The 19,603-nt window shown below is 46.8% G+C and overlaps 1 long non-coding RNA gene across 1 annotated transcript; it reads left to right on the top strand.

The window, feature by feature from the left end:
• The first annotated feature begins 3,542 nt into the window (after window positions 1–3,542).
• On the top strand, window positions 3,543–12,166 carry LOC127477840 (uncharacterized). The gene is made up of 3 exons (XR_007907044.1): window positions 3,543–3,656; window positions 11,473–11,555; window positions 12,061–12,166. It is a non-coding gene; the product is annotated as an uncharacterized LOC127477840 (long non-coding RNA).
• The last annotated feature ends 7,437 nt before the right edge of the window (window positions 12,167–19,603 follow it).

The raw sequence follows: 19,603 nt of genomic DNA, 5'->3' as shown, positions 1-19,603 counted from the left end.
ACTTTTCTCTCTCCCTACGCATTCATGCTTATTTGCACTGCTCTTTTCCTCCCCTGGATACCTGGAATCAATATCAGATGTTTGCAGGAATTATCCAGCCATGGCTACATGGTGCTCAGAAATCTGTTCCTCCCCTAGGCACTGTTTTGGGGGTAATTACCCCAAACCAGTGGGGTGCTCAATCTCTGCTGTCCTCTACTACACACAGACCAAAGCTTGTGTCTGCTTTAAATCTTGGAGTCCTCCTGCAGAACAGGGGCAGCAGGAGACCACCAGCTATCTGAAAATAAAGTCAGATCAGGATCCAAACTGGAAAGCTGCTTCTTTGGTTTAGCACTGCTGCCATCTCAAAGCCCTGTCTGCCTCCTGTGCCTCCCTCCAATTTGGGGTACAGCCCCGTGGGGGCAGATTTTCAATCTCAACCTCCACCTGGACCTTTCCCCATGGCCCAGGGCATCCCATCCTGGCTTGGGGGCTAATAATTCCTCATGGTCCAGGGCATCCCATCCTGGCTTGGGGGCTAATAATCCCAGAGGCACCATCCTCATCAGGCTGGGTGGGAAGAGGGAGTTATGTTTGTTGGGTTTTTTATGCTTCTTTACAGGGGAGAACAAGGGCTGTGGGAATACCAAATGCCTGTGAGCCCTCCTGTCAGACTAGTCTTGTTAAAGTTTGAAGAATTGGCCAATTTCAGTGCAATTTGACAGACTTCAAAAGAGCTTCAAAAGGTAATAGATTTCTGAAAAGCTCTGCAAAAATAGTTGGGCAGGTGAAGGAGGCTGAGGGAAAACTTACAGCATGAATTTGCATCTTGGGGGTTGTAAAAATATCTGCTTGGGTGCTTTCCACAGGAAAGTAGGACCTGGTAATTTTCCTGTTTAGAAGGGAACTGAAGTGTGTGAGACTGTTTTTCAGCTCAAAGAAAGGGGGGAGCTGGGGGTTTGGATGTTCATGGTGTCCCATGCCTGAGGGCCTAGGGGACAATTGGAGGTAACCTAAAATAAGGTGGACATTTATAGGAAGAAGAATCAAGGAGGAACAAGACCGTGTTCATTAGGACTTGAAGGAAATAATGGGAGTATCCAGTTCTAGAAGAAAATTAATAACCCACAGTTCTATAAAACTTTCTGTCCAAGGGCACTGTGATACCTTCATAGAAAGTTGGGGGATACCTCCATCACCTTCTTTTACAAGGGCAGGGGAAGTCTGTGCCAGGACCAGACATGATCTCTGATTCTTCTGATTCACATTTCCGAGCCTCTCCTGGCACACTTCGTTTTCTCGTGGTCAAGGAGAAGCCAGGGGAAAAGCAAACGAGAAAGATGTTGGTAACTTGTCATTTCTCATGAAAAACTCGAGTGGTACTGTCTATTTTTATAATAGGTGTTTTAGAAAGTCTGCCAGGATCGATTTCCAAACTGTAGAATCAGGGAATCCCTGACATCTCTAGGTCAGGTGTTCCAAAGGTTAATAATTTCTATTAAAAACAACCCTTTGCTCCTTACAGACTGTTTTGGGGTGGGGAACGGAGGCACAGCTCTGCTTTCCTTGGTTCTCTTTGCTTTGCTGACTGCTAAAGCCGAAATTTCTCTCAGAGCCTCTGCATACTGACAGTGTGGCTGCTATTTTTAATATTGCTCCCAAACGTCCAGACAGGCAGGTGCTGACCTTCACACCTGGCTAAATTAATCTGCTCTGCACTCCCTGCTCCATCAGGAGGCCGCGTGCAGAAGCCACACGGTGGGGCTGGCAGGAGCCTGCCCTCCCGGGGGAGTGTTTTTGCAAGCTAAAAGGGAAAGTTTAAAACCATCGGGATGTCCCTCTGTCTGGGGAAGAAAATCTATCAGAGATTATGCTGAGCCTTGTTCCCAATCAGCCCGAGGCGACGGGGGAATTGTGCGCTCCTGTGATTTAATCAAGGTGGGCTCGGCGTGGTCCTGCCGCTCCTCGGGGGCCGGGATGCTGCTCCCGGGGCCGGGATGCCGCTCCCGGGGCCGGGATGCGGCAGCGGGAGCGGGGCCAGCGCATCCCCCGAAGGCAGCAACGCGGGGCCTGGGTAGATAAACTGCCTGAAAAATGGTTACAGTCCGTACCCTGCTTAGCCTCTCCATCCACGGAACGGCTGGCTAATAACAGACAGATCCTCGAATCGCTGCTGAAGGTGGTGTGAGGGAGCTGCTGCACTCTGCTGACTTTCAATAATTGGTGAAGCAGTGGCAATAGAGTTTGTGCACTGCCGTGGAAGAGATCTATTAAGAGTCCCTTCCAAGCCTGTGCTGCTGGGAAGAACAGTTAATTGAAACTACAGTGCTCGTTTTAATTGTGTCTGTCCGTAAGTTTTTGCTGGAATTGCTCTGTCAGGGCTGCTTCCCCCTCTGCCAGCTCTGCTCCTCAGCTGGGTGATGCCACAGTGTCAGGGCTTTTTTCAACAGGCATGGATTTATTTTTGTGCAGTGCAGCAGGACTTCAGAGCTGCACAAAAAATAACCCCTCAGCCTCTTTGCTGCAGAGAGACAGGGATCTACCCCTGGAAGTGTTCAAGGCCAGGTTGGATCAGGTTTTGAGAATCCTGGTCTAGTGGAAGGTGTCCCTGCCCATGGCAGGGGTGTGGAATGTGGTGATCTTTAAGGTCCCTTCCAACCCAAACCATTCTGTGATTCCATGTCTGGCACTTCTGGCCTGGAGCTTTGTCTCTGGAGCTTTTGTTACCCTGTTGCCCCCAGCTTTTTTGTTGCCCTGGAGGGGAACAGCACCTTGGCATGGGTTTGGTGCTCAGTAATGCAGACCTGGGGCCCAGCTGAGGCTGTTCATCTCTGCAGCACTGAGATGCACGAGCTCAGAGCCAGTTTGAGGGTCGGGCACGGGGTGTGTTGTGTGGCAGGTCTGGACTTGGTTCGTGGCAATGGTGTGTGTGTGTGGAGGGGCAGAACTGCCACGATGGAGAAGGGCAGTGGTGTGGTGGCAGCTCCAGTACTCCCACCAAGTGCTGGAAGCACTGTCAGTGCTGACACTGGAGCAGAAGAGACAGGGAAAGATGGGATAGTTAGTGATTAAAGTGATCCCAGCAGACTGGTGTGATAAGGAGCAGTGTTAGAAGAGAAGCCCAAGCCAGAAGCCGGATTAGCGTGTGGCAAACCCGGGGGCAGCTGCAGCAATGCTGGAGCTGGGGAAGGGATAATCCTGCACGGGAACAGGCTGGTGGGAGGGAGCCAGGGCTCATCACCACAGGCTTTAGCCCAGTGCTGTGCCAGAGCTGTGCTGTTTGCCAGGCTGCCGTAAAATAAAAGAAAGCCCAAAGAGCAGTTTGTGTTGAGAAATGCAGTTTGCGTCAATGAGGTTGGACACCAGGCTGCTCTGTGGGCCCTGTCAGTGGGGGCTGCTGCTCCAGGGCTGATCTGTGTGGGAGAGCTAAATGCTGAAATTTAATAACTGCAGAGGCAAAGTTAATAAGTGAAGTTTATCTGTGTTCTGTGTTAGTCTGAATCTCCTCGTTTGGCCATTTCTTCCTTCAACTTAACAGTTGTTTTGCCTTTCAGGAGGGTCTGGCTGCTGTTGTGCTCTGATAGTCACATCACCCACTCCTGGTACGAGGTGAATGTAGAGGTACCATGAGGTCTTTGAGAGAGAAAATTCACCATTGCATTGCTGAGAGGGAGGTGGGTTAAGCCGAGGGAGGTGCCAGCCTGGAGGGGTCAGGCAGTCACCTCCCCTAGGGAAACCACCCCTGGCTTTGCTCCCCATTTTTGGACTCATCCCTCCCCTCAGAGGAATGAAATGAGCATTCAGCACACTGAGTCCAGGCCACCAGTGTGTTGGTGCTGTGCTGGCATGTGAAGGGGACTCAGCGTAAATTAAATTGAGTGTAAATTATCCTCATTTCAAAACCACTTTGCAGTGCCAAGAAAGCATAAACTGGTTTTAAGGCTACATGGGAACCAAGCTAGTTATTTTAAAAACCTGATCACCTTGAGCTTGGCACCCCTGGGAGGTTTCAAAAGTCTCCAGCAGAGTCTTGCTTTGTTTGCATGGATTATAAATGTAAATATATTTAGGCTATGAATGTAGAATGGGAAGAAAAGAAAAGATTAAAAGATATTATGCATTTCTGATTTTTAGATTCATGTTCTTCCTCATGAAAGTGTGAATGACATTTATTTGGCTGGCTGCATAATCCATGTTAACAAGACAATTAGTATGTGCTGAAAGTTATTATTTTCCTCGGCACGTCAAAGTCATGACTGTGCTGGATTTGGAATGGAGCCTTACTCCACTTTTTCTTTGTGGTAAAAGATAATATTGAATTTTTCTCTGAAGATCTTGGCAGCATGTAATTAATATTTTTTTTTCCTGCCTTAAATAAAATGGAGCAAAACACAACAACCTAACCGAGGAAAAATCTAGTCAAAAACGAACCTTTCCTCTTTGGCCCTGGATTGAGTGGATTCTGTGCTCCTGGGAGGCAGCAGTTGGAGAGCCAGGGGTGGCTGCAGCTCTCTCCTTGTTCACAGAGCAGGGACAGGAGTAGCAGAGGCTCTGTGGGTTTCTCAGGCATTGAAGGGGGAACTTCACTGGACTTTCTCACCTCTGTTGGCACTGACCCAAAAGCATTCAGGTGGCAGAATCTGGAGTTCAACAAAACTCCCAATTCTGCATTAAGTGGCTGTGTGTGACTTAAATTAGAGCACAAATCCTGTGGGCACTGCTCAGTTCTGTTCAGCCTAAGCCAGGTCTCCTGTCAGGTGCTGCAGGTTTCTTCTGCAGCGAGACTCCAGGTAAGTTACCAAGGCTGGTGTCTGTGTATAATAGGGGGCTTATAAAAGAACATTTTAGAGCAGTTTATAGCCCTTTTCTTTTAACTTTTTCCGCCTTTCTCCTCCTTCCAACAGGCTGTGGCTGTGTGAGCCACACACTGCTGAGCAGAGGTGCTGCTTCTCTGGCTCCAGCAGCTCGTGCTTGGCTTCAGAAAGTTTTGCAGCTACAGCTGAATTTGAGGCTTTTACATCAGAAAGACATGAAATATTGAATTTCTGAGGTCCTTTGGTATCTGCATTCAGCCAGCCTTGGAGGAACACAGGCCCTCTCTCCCGTGGCTGGGCGAGGTCTGAGCTGGAGGCAGGAGGAGAGGGCAGGGCTCGATGTCTGGGCTTCAGGGTAGGGCTGGGGGCAATTATCTGAGTGGTGCTGTGAGCAGGAAGATGTGGTGTTGCTGAAGAGCATGTGGATGACTCCATCTTTCAAAGTTGATGTCCTTTTTAGTATAGGACTTTGGGTCCTTGGTGGAAATGAAGCTTGTCTTGGCTGAGGAGTGGAGGCAGCTGAGGCTGGGAGGAGGCAAACTCAGGAAATGCAGAAATGCTCCATTTTAGCTTGTCCATTATCTGTAGTCACTGACTCTGTGCTGTTCCTTCCCATGACACTGCCCAGAGTAAGAACAGGGTGGTGCCATGGAAGGAATCAAGACTGAGCAGTGAAGGAATTGCTTTATGAGCAATTGTATCAAAAGGGAGACAGAGCAAACAAAAATAGGGCAAATGGTGCTGGGTCCATCTCTAGTGAAGCTGTGGGCCCCTCTCACATGCTGAGGGGGTATCTGGTACCCAAAGTGATGCTCATCCCTCTGGGAAATGAGGCTGCCAGTGGTGGGGCACAGCCAGGGAGGTGAGGACCATCCTCGTGGACTTGATTTCCAGCTCTGCAGTTGGTCTCCTCTGGGCATCACAGGTATCCCTCTGCCCTGACTTCTCCACATGCAGCAAGGGCAAGAGCAATTTTCTGCAGAGAGAGACTGATTAGCATCTGTGAGGCAGAATGATGAACGCCCCTGGAAAGACAAGGAATAATCAAGCATGAGGGCTGGAGGGGTGCAGTAAATAAGGCAGAGGTTCCCTATAGAATGAGGATGAATTAAAGCACTGAATAACTGTCTTGTTCCCCAAGCAGTGTCTGTCTTGAGCTGCAAAAGAGACAGGGGTCCTGTGGATAAAAAAGTGTGATTAAATGCCAAAAAATCCTTCATCCAGGCAAGGGGGAGGAGGGCACAGCAATTAGTGAGGAGGAAGCCCAGCAGGAGGAAGGGAGAGGGCAGGTCTGCACATCCAGAGCTGATCCCACCAGCCCAGGTGCTCCTGCTGCCCCCAGGAGTGTGATGGGTGAGCTGGGGCCAACTGGCTTTGACAAATAGCAAAACTGGCAGGAGAATTGATGTAAAACTTCAGAGAGGTGAAAAGATTTAGGGTTAAGTATGGAAAATGTAAGTGTTCCTGGCAGCACAACAATCTTCCCAGCCATATTTCAATTTCCTGGGTGAGAGTGTTTTATTTAGAAAGGTCACAGGTTTTCCTGGCCGGCCACCACGGGTATGTGGCCAGGTTTGCCCCCCTTGAAACACAGAAGCACGAACAGAATTGGAGCATGTGTTTTCTTCTTATTCAAAACCAACTCCTTTATTGGTCTTTCCCCACCTCCCTGCAAATTGTTTGTTGATGAGGGGCTTTAATTGCTCCAGAGCTGGTCCTGTGGGTACAGCTTAACTCCTGTGATCTGACACCCCAGTGTCTCTGAGCTGGGCTCACTCCAGACCGCAGTGAACTCATTTAAGGCATTAACTGTGGTGGCAGCAGGCATGAGCCTTGTGAGAAATGCTGGTGGGTGACATGTGCACATCAGCCCCAAAGAAAGGTTAATTTCATTCATCAGGAGATGCAATTAAACCCCTGTAGCTGGGAGCAGTTCTTCTGGGCTATACCACCTATTATGAGCATTTCAGGAGCCGTGATTTCTGTGTTTCTTCTTGCTGTTCAAACACTAGAATAAATTAAGCTCCAACAACCCTGAACGTAAATAATCCCTATAACATTGTTTTTTGGTCATATCTTGGCCAATCACTGTTATTATTTTCATAATTATGCCATTCTCCATCTGCTTGATGGAGTTAATGTCTCACTTTGTCAGTCACTGGCCCATCTTTCTTTAGCATCTCAGTAATAGGCAGCCAGAGTACACAGAAATTAGGCTATTTTCCAGGCATTTAAATGGCAGCTTTAGTGCATGTGTGTTCAATTTGGTGTGCATTCGTTGACTGGCTCCTCAGTTCTGCCTCATCAGGGAAGATGCAGGAGGGGCTGAATCCTGCATCTCACCACGCTGGTGTTTGGTGAGGCATTTGAGCAGAGCTGCAGAGCTGTGATGCAGCAGAGTGGGTCTGGTCCCTCTGGCTCATCTTCTCCCCCCAAAATATGATATTCCTCCCCAAAAAGCAAAACCAAGGAAAGCCCTGTGGGGCATGGCTACAGGCAGACAAGAGGGTGCATGAGAGAGAAGCAGCTCCGTGTGCTGCCACACGAGCTGTACTTTGCAGAAGAAGCCCCTGTTTTCTCATTTAGGTGATAATATTGATAATTATCAATTATCATCAATAATAGCCTGTGGCTACTGGTAATTGCCCCCACCCCAGCAAGAAGTGGGGTTGGGGTAAAGTGCTGTCATGTGTTTGAGTGCTCCCAGAAAGGACCAGTTCTTACAGCCCCACATTTTTTAGGCAGAGAACAGCCCAATGTGCTTTTCTTCTCCTACATTTTCTGTGATCCAGCCTTGTCATTCAGGAGTGAGACAAAAGAGAGGGCAGTCCCCTATCAGGGACTGCAGGCTGGGTGGGGGAGCAGTATTAAAATGCACTGCTAATCACAGAGCAGCTCAGCATTGTCTGGAAAACCCACTGGAAATCTGGGCAAGAGCCCACCAGAGCAGCCCACCCTGACCTGGCACCCTCCTGCACCCCATCAGTGGGGCAGGGCAGGCAGGAGATGCTCCTCAGCCTCGTAGCACATTAGAGGGGACATTAAGAGCACCTCTGAGCTTACCTGTGTGGGTCCTGAGCATGGGCAGGTTCAGATGGACTCAAATTAGCTTAGATATTAGGGCAAATTTCCTCACTGAAAGGGTGGTCAGGCATTGGAACAGGCTGCCCAGGGAAGTGGTGGATTCACCCTCCCTGGAAGTGTTCAAAAATATATGTGGATGTGACACTGGGGGACATGGTTTAGCTGGGTTAATGGTTGGACCTGGTGATATTACAGGGCTTTTCCAACCTAAGTGATTCTATGACTTTATGAACAAACCCAAGGTAAACTGCAGTGTGGTTCAGCCTGGTCATTCCAGCACAGCTCAGTGGGGCTGTACAAATCCTGCCAGATGTGATGTCTCCCCAAAGCTCACTGTGGTGGCTGAAGCACAGAACCAGCACAGCACCCAAGCTGGCTCAGTTAAAGCTGGTTTGAGTAGTTCTGCCCAGACATTCCCTAAGGGAGGAACAGTTGTTTGTTCTGCACAGCAGTTTGGATACCTGTAAACAGCCGTGCCTCCTGCTCAGTGCGTCCATGGTAATGAGCTGAGGCCGTCGCCTAATTAATATTCCAAATATTCCCAAGTTAGAGTGATATACTGTAAATGAACAGTGTCAGATGACAGCAGAAATCAGATAAGGAGCAGCTGGAAGTGATCTGCTTGTATTTAAGATCTAGCGCTGCTAGAAAACTGCTTGTATTACCAGCAACTTGAAAAAAACTTCAGGGATTTTCAGAGATTCTATTGATGATGGGTGAGAAGGAGGGGCTCATCATCTTGCTCCCCAGTAGCCACTGTGAGGAGCAGATTCTTCATTAGCATAAGCCATGATCACTGTGCAGTGTGGTGCCAACCATGTTCATTAGCTGAGTGTAATTGGCCTGTGGTTTGGAAATTGCAGGCAGGGTCAGGGGGCAATTTCTGAAATTCATAATGCAATGAGGAGCTGGGTAGCTGAGCACAAAGGTTCGAATTTCAAGTGAGGATGCTCCAGCTTAATGAAAGGTAGGATTTCTCCAGTGATTACCAAGGGTTAAAATTCGCAGGTTTCCTGAGCAAACCCAAAAATCACAAACTGCACCACCTGTACCCCGGCGACAGATTTGCCTATTTATCTTAGTTATTATCTGTCTTGGCACAGGGCTTGCAGTTCATTTTTGTCATGTTGTTTGTAGAGTGTGGGTCTGATTCCAGATCTCTGATCACTAAAAGATTATTCAGTTCAATACTGTGGTTTGTGTTGTGTGTGTCATACTTGCCTTGAACCACAGTCACGTTATTTACTTCACAAGGAGATGCTGTGTCCCCTTCACACTGAGTGGTTAACAAAAGTTTGAAGGCTGGCTGATTTGTTTCTGTCAGGATGAGAAGGCAGTGATATGTAGCAGCTACATTTTCTGTGTAGCCTTTTTTTAATCATTTCCATGCACACCAAAAGGAAAATGCACATCTGTCTTGTTTCCTTACACACAATGGAGATAATTTAAGCAGATTCTCCAGCCAGAAATCAACATGTCTGCTACACCAGTGAGTGCTGTGACCTGAAAACTAAACCTCTCAGGTCCCATATATGTGATTTCTCTCTGCTTTCTGCCCCTGGCCCACACAGCACTGGGCAGGAGGGCAGAGCTCTGCCCTTTCCTGCCTCCTGCCCACACCTCCTGCAGTCTCCCAGACTGCAACATCCTCCACTGATGAAGGTTCTGACTGGCAGAATGGCTCCCTGACAGGCTGGCCAGGCAGTCCAGATTGCCTGGCAGAGACCAAGTACAAATCTGAGTGTCTTAGAAAGTCTTCAGGATGCTTTTGTACCAGATCTTGGATAAGGCAGCTGGAACAGGTTGTTGTCCCATATCGCCCCGTTTAGAACACAGGATTTCTTGTCTCTCCACAACATGACCAGCCCTGAAATATACTGGTTTAGCATCATTATAGGCTACTGAGGACTGCTTGTCTTCTGATAAAATATATTCTGTTCAATAATGAATATATATCTACTCTGCTCAGTATGTGTTTGGCACTCATGGGTTTCAGGGGTCTGTGACTGTTCCTGGGTCCAAAATATATCTGGTAGCAGCTATAAGCCACCTGGGTTGCAGGTCCTGTTGGGAAACAAAACAACTCTTCAGTCATTTACAAGGCATGGCATCAAAAAGAGAAAATATATTTTTGGTTTGGATGAAGAACCCTTGCGGAAGGGAAACCTCTATGAGAGTAAAACTCGTTGCAAAACAGGAAGAGGAAAATATTCCTTTTATGAAATGAAAACTCCCTGCTGTGGAAAACTATTGAGGCAAGTAGATGAGTAAGATTATGAAAAGGATTAGATATGGATTATCCAGGATTAAGGCAATGAACTCTCTTGGATAAAATTCACAAGTGGTTTTCATCCTGGTGTCTTTGGGGTCCAAGATAAAACTGTTATGTAGAAAAAACCCCTCCCCTCTCCTGCATTGCAGGGACCAACCGATTGTTTGTGTTTTCTCCTTTTCATTCTTAAAAAAAACCCAAAACAATTCCCAAATTGAACAAGGGCTGAGTGTAAAGACCTCATAAATGTGAGAGGTGAAACAGCACCTGATGAGATGTGGTGGAGTTGAATATAAATTATGCACATGGGGGGAAAGAAACCACAGTGTTACCTGTATTTGTGCACATACATATAAATATACATACATATATGTGTGTATATACACTCTGATGGTCCTTGACCTCACTAGACACCTGAGGAATGTTGGACTTATGGCAGAGAGTCCCTGTGGAAGTGTAAGTTTGGTGAATCAAACAGGTGAATTCTGTGTGAGAAATTACCAAGGAATAAACAGAGAACAAACCAGAAGATCTTGTTACAGCACTGAGCAAAACCATCACCTGGCTCCCTGCTGCAGGATGTCCTGCAAGGCTGAGCAAGAGCCAGGGGCAGCTTTTCCCCAGGGACAAACAGCAAAGGAGCCAAGGAGTCCAACCTGGAAAAGAAAAGGTGGAGGGGAGGTTATGACAGAGCTTGAGAAAATCAGGAGTGGCTTGAATTGGGAAGAGAGGTTCGTTGCCTCTTCTACATGTAGATCCAGAGCTTTAATCCACAGCATCATCTTTGGCAGGGGTTTGGTTTTAAAGGAAGTTTGGAGCTGCAACAGTCCAGGCTATCAGCTCCACCCCTGTTTCTAATAAAAGAGCTGTGGCTTGGTTGTAGGCAGAGAAAAAGAGTTTTCAGATGTTGCTGCTACTCTCAGCGGGGTGTAATAGAAACTCATTATCATTCACAAGTCTAACTTAATTACATTTTTTCTTGAAGGATTTTATGCCGTCTCAGTGGGAAGGGGGGTTCATCTACATACATTCAGGGGCTGTCTTCTCAAACCTTAGTAATATCTATGGTAAATGCCTAAGGAAGGTGGGGAATTACTTTAGGACTTTCATTTGATCAATGCAGGCTGCAGCATGGATCCACTGGACCCACAGGAAACATTATCATGCCCAGTACCTGCACTGGTAGACAATGAGGTGTTACCTTGCTCCTTCTGTGTTCGTTGCTTTCAGCAGACAGTCACAAAATCTGAAAATTAATGATTTCCTCATTGGTCAAATCTTGAAGGATTTTCTCGGTTTGTTCTTAAATTTCCTTTGCAGAAGGAAAATTTCCTCCACAGAAGGCTCAAGGAGTTACTGAAAATTGAAAGAGCAGACGAAAAGACGCTGAAATTCAACCCAAGGTGATCAAAGCACTCCTTGGTTGGCCATGGGTGACGACTGAGGGGAACCTGGCACTGTGTGTGTGGGGTGGGGGTCCTTATCTCATTGTGTGGTTAACCAAGGGGTGCAGCAGACAGGTCTGGGGAGTGTTTCTCCGAGGCCAGCTCCTCCAAAGGCTGCCTTCTGCATCCGTGCCGCTGCTCCAGGCACGCCGCGATCCACGGGGCGCATCAGAGAGCTGGAAATACCTGAACACAAAACGCCTTTGAGCATTTTATTCACGGGTCAGCCGTTGGGAGGGTCAGCACCAGCTTCCCAGGGCTGCTCTCTGGGTCAGCCTGGGAGGGCTCTGCAGCCTGACCCCGGCCCAGCAATTAGAGCTGCCTGGTGGGGTGGTCGTAACCTGCACAGTGATGGGTCAGGGAGGGTGAACTTCACCTGCAGGCTCCGAGGTGGGAACAAAAAAGGAGGTGAAAGGAGGTGAACTCAGCCACGTAATTAGCCGTGTAATTAAACTTTCTCCAGGGCAAGGAGCTCCGGGCCAGTTCTGCCTCCTGTGGAACGCGGCAACGCCTCCGACACCTCTGGCTGAAGAGAAATAAAAGCAGTGCCCTGAAGTGCTTCCACAGGTAAGAAAGCAGTTGTGGCTGCAGGTTTAGCAAATGACTTTGGGCTTAAACTGGGAGGATTTGGTCTTTGCTATGACATAGGGGGTTGCCTAGTAATGCACGTGGCCCCAGTGGGGGACAGAAAGGCTGAAACAAAGCAAAAGTAATTAAACAGAAGCAAAGCAGGCAGCACTTCTCTGCTGATAACCTATGCAAACGACAAGGCTTCTTGTTTGGACAATCAATAAACCAGCCCATTTCATTTTAGTTTTGTGTGGTTGCATGTACTGGCTGTATTGTGATAGAAACATTGCGAAGCATCGATTCACAGATAGAAATATATCTGGGCTGCTTGTGGTTTATTAAGAAGATCAAGATAAGTGCTGCATTATTGATCAAACCCCAGAGGGACACTTCCTTTTTTTTTCTGCTTGTCAATGAAATCCCACTGTAATTATTTTTTCCCTTTTCTCATTCTTCCTTTCCTCTCACCCCTCCCTCCTTCTCTGGGGATGCAGTAATGAAGTAAGCACAAAAAATGTCAGTCAGGACTGGCAGTGGGCAGGAGAAGGGTCACAAGCAGAGACCCTGCAAGGAAAGTGCATTTCCCAGTGTGTACAGGAGTGCTAATGCTCTTCATCGAGGCTTAACAGGGCCAGAGGCTTAACAGGAGCTGAAGTAGCCTTTTTTGTTTGCATTTTAGAAATCTTTCACTGTGGATATAAATCTTTATTTACAGCATAATCAGGCCTGCCTACTGGGTCCTATGCAGAGCTGGATTTACCAAGCACAGGGATTTGCTGTGGGAGAGGGAAGAGAAGAACTGGTGGTCTGCTAGCAGGAAGAAAAAGGGAATATTTTCCTGTGGTTCTGCAAATAGACTGCTTGAAGTGTGTATATCAGTTATGACCATGGTGCAACAGTTTTTGGGACAAGCATAGAAAAGACATTTCTTGGCTCTTGGCTGGACAGAGAATCTTTGAAACAAGAGCAGCATTTCCTTAGGCAGGGCTTGATTCGAGTTCCAGATGAAGCTTTGATCTCCTGTTCCCTCATTTTGCTCCCTGAGTGAATCTCCCACATCAGGACCCAGGTCATACAGAACTGGGCAGGTTCCAAGGACACCTTGTCCTCTCTGCCCTCTCACAGCTTTGCTCCTCCTGTGAGCTGAAGGTCTTGTCAGCACTTCAGAGCAGGCGGACACTGCAGTTTTCTGTCCCTAATTTTTGCATGTAGCTGGGGGTACCTTAGTGGTGCTCTCCTGGTACACCTGGAGGATGGTCTCCAGCTCAATGATCAGGCTGGAAAATTCCAGCTGTGCGGATCCATGGTAAAGAAAAACATTAGACTTTGGGAGGATAGGCCAGTTGTCCTGTCCTTCACTGCAGTGTCAGCCTGAAGTGTCCCAAGGGGTCCTTAGAGCAAACCACTTAGAAGTTCATGGGCCAACAAAACTTTGGGTTGATTTTCCTTCTCTTTCTGCCTTTGCTTCCCATTGCCTTCCTCTCCCAAAGACAGAAAGGAGCTCACAATTCAGGCCGTTTATCACAAACCAGGGACAGCACCAGCTGTTGCTCTACAACCCCTGGCCACATCAGTGCTGCTCTCTCAGCTCTCATGCCAAGGCCTGGAGCCTGGGGCACATCTGTGCCACGCTGCTGGGGCCACACAGGCAGCCAGTGACAGGTCCCAGCTGGCCAAGAGTCCTCACGTGTCCTGCTCCAGCCTCAGGGACTGTAGGATGGGAAGAAGCTTCTCTTAGTGCAGGGTTTGCTTATTCATAGCAAGTTTGCACATTGGTTATTAACATATTGGATTTAAAGTTGCTTCTGGGAGAGCAGGCTGTCCTCCCAAAGCTCCTTTGATGACATGCTTGCACTTCTCCTCGTGGTTATTGCCTCCACTGACACATTTCTGTCAGCTTGTCTTTGCCCTGAGAGCTAATGCTGGCCTGGAGGGGGAGGAGTGTGGATGCCATGTGCATTGCTGCTGGAAAGGTGATGCTCCAGCTTGTTGAAAACCTCCATTCCCATGGACCTGCTTAAACACAATTTAAATGGCTTGTCCACTCAGAGGATCGGGGACATGTTCCTGTCCTTTATATTTTTCTATTTCTAACGACTGGATGATCTTCAAGGTCTTTATTTTTATATTTCTAACAACTGGATGATCTTAAAGTTCTTTTCCAACCTAAACAATTCTATGATTCTATATTCAATATTCAGTATCTTGTGCTCTCAGCTCATTATTTCCTTCTTACACCCCATGCCTGCTGAGGTTGCAGCCCTGGGCTTGGTGAGCCCTCAGAGCTCCCACGTGTGGCCCTGCCAAGGGCTGCCTCTACCCTGCAGCTGCTGCTGCTCCTCCCGCTGCCTCTATTTGTTGCTCAATTTGTACAGGCTGAGTTTTCCCACTACATACATCCCACAGCCCCATAAAATTTGAAAGACTTGCCTGGGTGTAATTGGGTTGTGTTTTGTTTATATAAGCACAAGAACAACACAGTCGAGGGAGTAGGAGAGCAAAAAGTTGAGCGTAACAGAGTTAGGAAGAGGCCAGAATTAAACTGGTTTGTACTTTTGCCTTGTGCACATACCTGTTATGACCATCTTTAATTGCAGGGCCATGTTTAAAAGCTCCCAGTTAGCATTTCATGTCCTCACCTGGAAGATGAGATGCTCTTACCCTCCCAGGAAAAGCGTAGCTGGCTGGTTTGGTTTTCTTTTTGCCATAGGAATGATTGTGTTTGTTTTCTCTTGTTTTCTGAAACATCCAGCTCATTTGGGCTCTCTCAAACCCCTTTAGCCTGACATAGGCATTCCAGGTATAAAATTCTGACCTTGCAGGAAATTTGTCATTATAATCCAAACCAGGTCTGCTAAGGGTCACTTACTGGACAGTGCTTCTGGTCCTGATGGTGATCCATGTGGCTGACCAATACAGTTTATTTACTTAGAGAAGAAAAATACAGGCAAATATTGGAAATCTGGAGTTCCCCTCCTATTTGAGAAGTGACAGACAAGTGCTGGAGTAAACCAAGGGTCAGGAGCTCATGACATGGCAAAGAGGAATGGTGCTGCCTATCAGCCTTCTTGGATTTGGTACTGAGGTTTAAAAGGGTTCTGAGAGATTTGAGACTCAGTGGTCACTTCAGGTTTGTCCAATTGTCAAGGAAGAATGAGGCAAGACTCAAAAGCAGTTCAGGCTTTCTGTGGTTCACAACTACATTCCTGGTTTAGGTGGATGTGACAGGCAGGTAAACTTGCTTTTGTCTAGGCAAAATAACAACATTTCCTGCAGCAGCACCAGCTTTACTTGCAGAGGTGGGAGAGGGCATGAATCAGAGAAGATAAATTTTATATTCAAAGGTAGTCTGGCAAGTTCTTATGGCACTTAATAGCTGGCATACTCCCACTGCAAGGGAAGGAGAAAGCAAATTCAATCATTTATGTTACAAAAGTCCCACTGCTCTTTATTATGTGCACAGATGGTGTCTCGGGAGCTTTGCTGGCTGGCAGTGCTCTGCATGCCTAATGCCAGGCAGGGAGCAGAGCTTTTCCAGCCCAGGTGACAGCGGGAAAGCTCTTTTTTCATTTGCTAGAACCACGTGGATTTCCAACCTCTCCCATTTTTACATTTCATTTAAACCAACCTTCAAGCAAAAAGCCAAAATATTCCTGCAGACCACGTTTAGCAGAGGTACAAATGAGAACAGATTATGCACCACGGAGGTGAAAATCTGTTGCAAACAGAACAACAAATAGAGAGGTATTGCAGGACATCTGATGGGCTGGGAAATGGAGTTGCTCTGTCTTAAATCCTTTCACACATATGGACACTTTTAAAAGGTAAAGTGGAGAATCAGCTAAATTTGTGGAAATATGTCAACTCTGGGAATGGAATGATCTCACCCAATACCTTCTTGTTTTTTATGAAAGCTTTTCTTTTTCTTTTTTTTTTTTTTGAACAGCAACACCTTCTGTAAGAGCTGCATTTCTGCAGCTATTTATAAACAGCCCTAGACTGGCCTTTTCTAATCAGTGCCATCTTTCTTGAGCTGACCACTCTTTGCTGCAGCAGTATATCCATCACCTTGCTTTACTTCCCTGCTGCCTGGCTTTGGGATAGTGTTCTTAGTAAAAGTTACAGGAGCGTAGAAAGGTCAGATCTGTTCAGCCCCTCTTTACAAGGGCTGCACTAAGACTACCATTTACTTTAAGCAATAAAACACTCTGTAGGTTTATGCTTTCCCCCTCCAGTCTAAAGCTCTTCCAGCACTTAACAGCTATTGTGGTGTGATATACAGCACCACTAGGACACAGCAAAGCACTGCCCCAGGTTCTCAGGTAGGAGAGAAATAAAGACCACACAGGTCCCACCTGGCTATTGAAAGTCACACATCTTATCTCAAGAAATGCTTTGGGACAGTAGAACTTAACTCCAGGGTCTTCCAGCTGACAGAATTTGGCATGGATCCATCTGATTTCATGCTAATAGAAGAATTAGTGTCAGCTGAGACATTTGGAAACTGGTTTTTTTTTGTTTGTGTGTTTGTTTGGTTTGGTTTTTTTTTAAGAAAAATCCATAGAAGATAAATACCATTGTGCTGTAACTGAGGGGCTTTGTCCTTGGCCTTACTTGTGTAGTTTGTGTGTTTTTGAGTGAGAATGTGCTTCAAAGCAGAAGCCAAAAAGGAGAAGCCCCAGGTAGGTGGAATAAGAGCAGATATTTCACTTTCAGTGCACATACCTGGAGTGCCTGTATATTGACTGTGTTGGAGGTTGGGGGTTTAATGTGTGTGACATCTCTCAGGGTGTGGGCCAGCTGAGATGCTGGCTGCAAAGGATTTCAGGTAGAATGGCTCCTGTTGCACAACAGTCTAACTGAAAACAAAATGATTTCACCAAACCACAGTGCCTCTGAGCTGCCTTCATCTCCTACAGCTGGGCCAAGGTAAAAGTGAGTTCCACGGGAGCACAGCTCAGGGGTTCTTGATTCACCAGGGTTTGTGCCTCTACTTCCACTGGGCTTCAGCAAGCTTAAGCCTTCAAGTTGCTCTGCCTCAAAGCTGAATGGGTGTTTTTCTATTTGTGGGCACAAATGGAGACAGAACTTCCTGAGAGTTCTGCCCTGGATTTTTTAATTTTCCCACTCACTTTGCTACAAAACTTTCCAGGTTTCTCTGATGATCTTAATTAATTAGACAATTGCAGAGCACTTTATGGGCCTGTCCTCTTTGTGTATTTAGGCATTGCTTTTATAACCAGTGCTTTATTTTTCTCTTGGTCTTCCTCCCCTCTGCCCTGTTGTTTGTGAATTAAAAGGCCAAGGTAAAGAGCCACACACGTGTGCCATGCTCAGATCACCCTGATGCCCGGGATAACTAGAGGGCATGCTCAGGGAATCAAGGGGTGGTCATTTTTCTCAGCACATAACTCTGCTGACTTCTGAAAGAAATTTAACATTTCCAGCCTTTCACCTGCACCAGTGCTCACAGAGCTGACCTGAGGTTGGCCCAAAGGGAGCTCATGAGATAACTGGCACCGTGGAGCTGGAGGAGTCGATAACAATGAATATTTAAGTGGTGAAATTTTCCACTGCCACCACTGAACTTTTTTTCCTACTAATTACTGCCATTAATAAAGTCCTGCCAACACCTGACTAATGAGGACTCTGGCACCAACTTTACTTAAACTGTGGCCTTTTGTTTTCCTGGTTGTGCAACAATTGCCAGGCTGCTGAGCAGGAGGGTTTTTAGAGGGGCTAATAGAATATGGAAACAGCTTTGCAAGAAGTCCATGGTGATGTAAATAGAAATTATTATTATTGAAAACAAGTTGAAAAAGTTCAGATAAATGCTAGTTCTGCTTGTTTCCTATCAGGTGTTCAGAGAGGTGACTGGTGGTGTCTTCTGATTTTTAAGACGGGGCTCTGAACAACCAGACCCAACTGAAGATGTCTCTGCTCATTGCAACCAGGGTGTTGGACTAGATGGGCTTTAAAAGGTCCCTTACAGCCCAAACTATTCTATGTTTTGTTTTCTGCTGCTGGAAACCAGGATAGTCTGAATTCTCTGGTTTCAGTTTGACTAATATACACCAGTTTATTAAATAAAGGCAGGAAAAAAAACCCCACCATTTTCTTCGTTCAGAGTTCTTTGTTGAGGCTCCTAACTCATCTCCACCTGGATGATTCCTTATACAGTGTTTAGATAGAGGTGAAATTCCCACAGTGTGTGCAAGAACTTAACCAACCCCTAAAAGCACCTTGCCACAAAAGGTGCTGGGTTGCTTAAAATTAGTTTAGTTGCATAAATCTTTTAGAAGAGGAAGCTTATAGCTAATTTTTAACTCTTTTTCTCATGGTACCTGTTGCACTGAGTCAAGGGCCTCAGTACTTGACCCTGGTGGGGACAACGTTGTTTCATCTTGATTTCTGGCATGGGGATGTGCTGGGAATGTCTCCCATCTGAGTTTTGTAGGGTCTAGGGGAGTCTGTGCAGAACAATCTGAGATGTGGAAGTCAAATCTCTCACTCAGGAGCAAATCTGAATCCTCTGACAGTGTGGAATTGCTGTTGCTGTTGAGAATAGTTGGGGGTGTGGTTGCAGGACCAAAAAGTCAGCCTGGCTCTGAGAGATGAGCTTTGGGGCTGTGGGTTTCACTTGACACCAAGCTCTGGCTTCTATCATTTTAGAGTTGTTTCATGTTCAAACTGTGTTAATTGCCATTGAACACAAGTTCTCTGAGCTTAAATAAAAATAGCACCACATTAACCTAATGAGTTTTTACTGACAAGATTGATAAGATTTATTAAGGGGTTTATATAATGTGTTTTTCTGCAATAGAAGATGATAGGACTCAATGACCTGAGAGGTCTTCCTGATCCCAGGGCTTCTGTTACAGGGAAACCATCCACAGGAGAACAACAGAGGCTCTCATGCCACTAGTGGGGCTGGAAAAGGTGTGTAACTAGGAAGTCTTTTAATGCATAATGAACCTGTCAGCTCTGGGAAAAATCTTTGCCACTGTTCACTGGCAGGTGCTGTGACAGCCTCCCTTAGCAGTGCCACTTGGTGGAGGTGCTGCTCATTCAGGACGTGGCTGTGGGACATCAGGGTTGGCTCCTGCACTGCAAAGGCACCCTTGGAGGAATGTGCTCCCTGCCCTGTCTGGGTGATCTGAGGGGTGGCAACTCCCAGGAAGCAACAAATTCCTCTCTGTGTGGGCTGCAGGAAAGGTTGACTCCATGCTCAACCTGGTTGACAACCCAGCTCACCAGTGGTGGCTCCTAAAGCAGGAGAACTAACGAGTGTGTGGCCATGAAGCCTCTGTGATAGATTGAGATGTGCTTTTACTTACAGCTCCCGTTCAACTTCTTTTTTGTTTTAATTGAAATGAGCCTGGTGATGGTGAGGAATTTCCCTGGATGAGGTGGAGTGTGCAGGGTGGTTGTGGCCA

This window comes from Manacus candei, unplaced genomic scaffold, assembly GCF_025592945.1.
Source record: "Manacus candei isolate 608988 ecotype Guabito, Panama unplaced genomic scaffold, ASM2559294v1 h1tg000057l, whole genome shotgun sequence".
NCBI classification, from domain to species: Eukaryota; Metazoa; Chordata; class Aves; order Passeriformes; family Pipridae; genus Manacus; species Manacus candei.
This window is presented reverse-complemented; position numbering and strand designations above follow the sequence as displayed.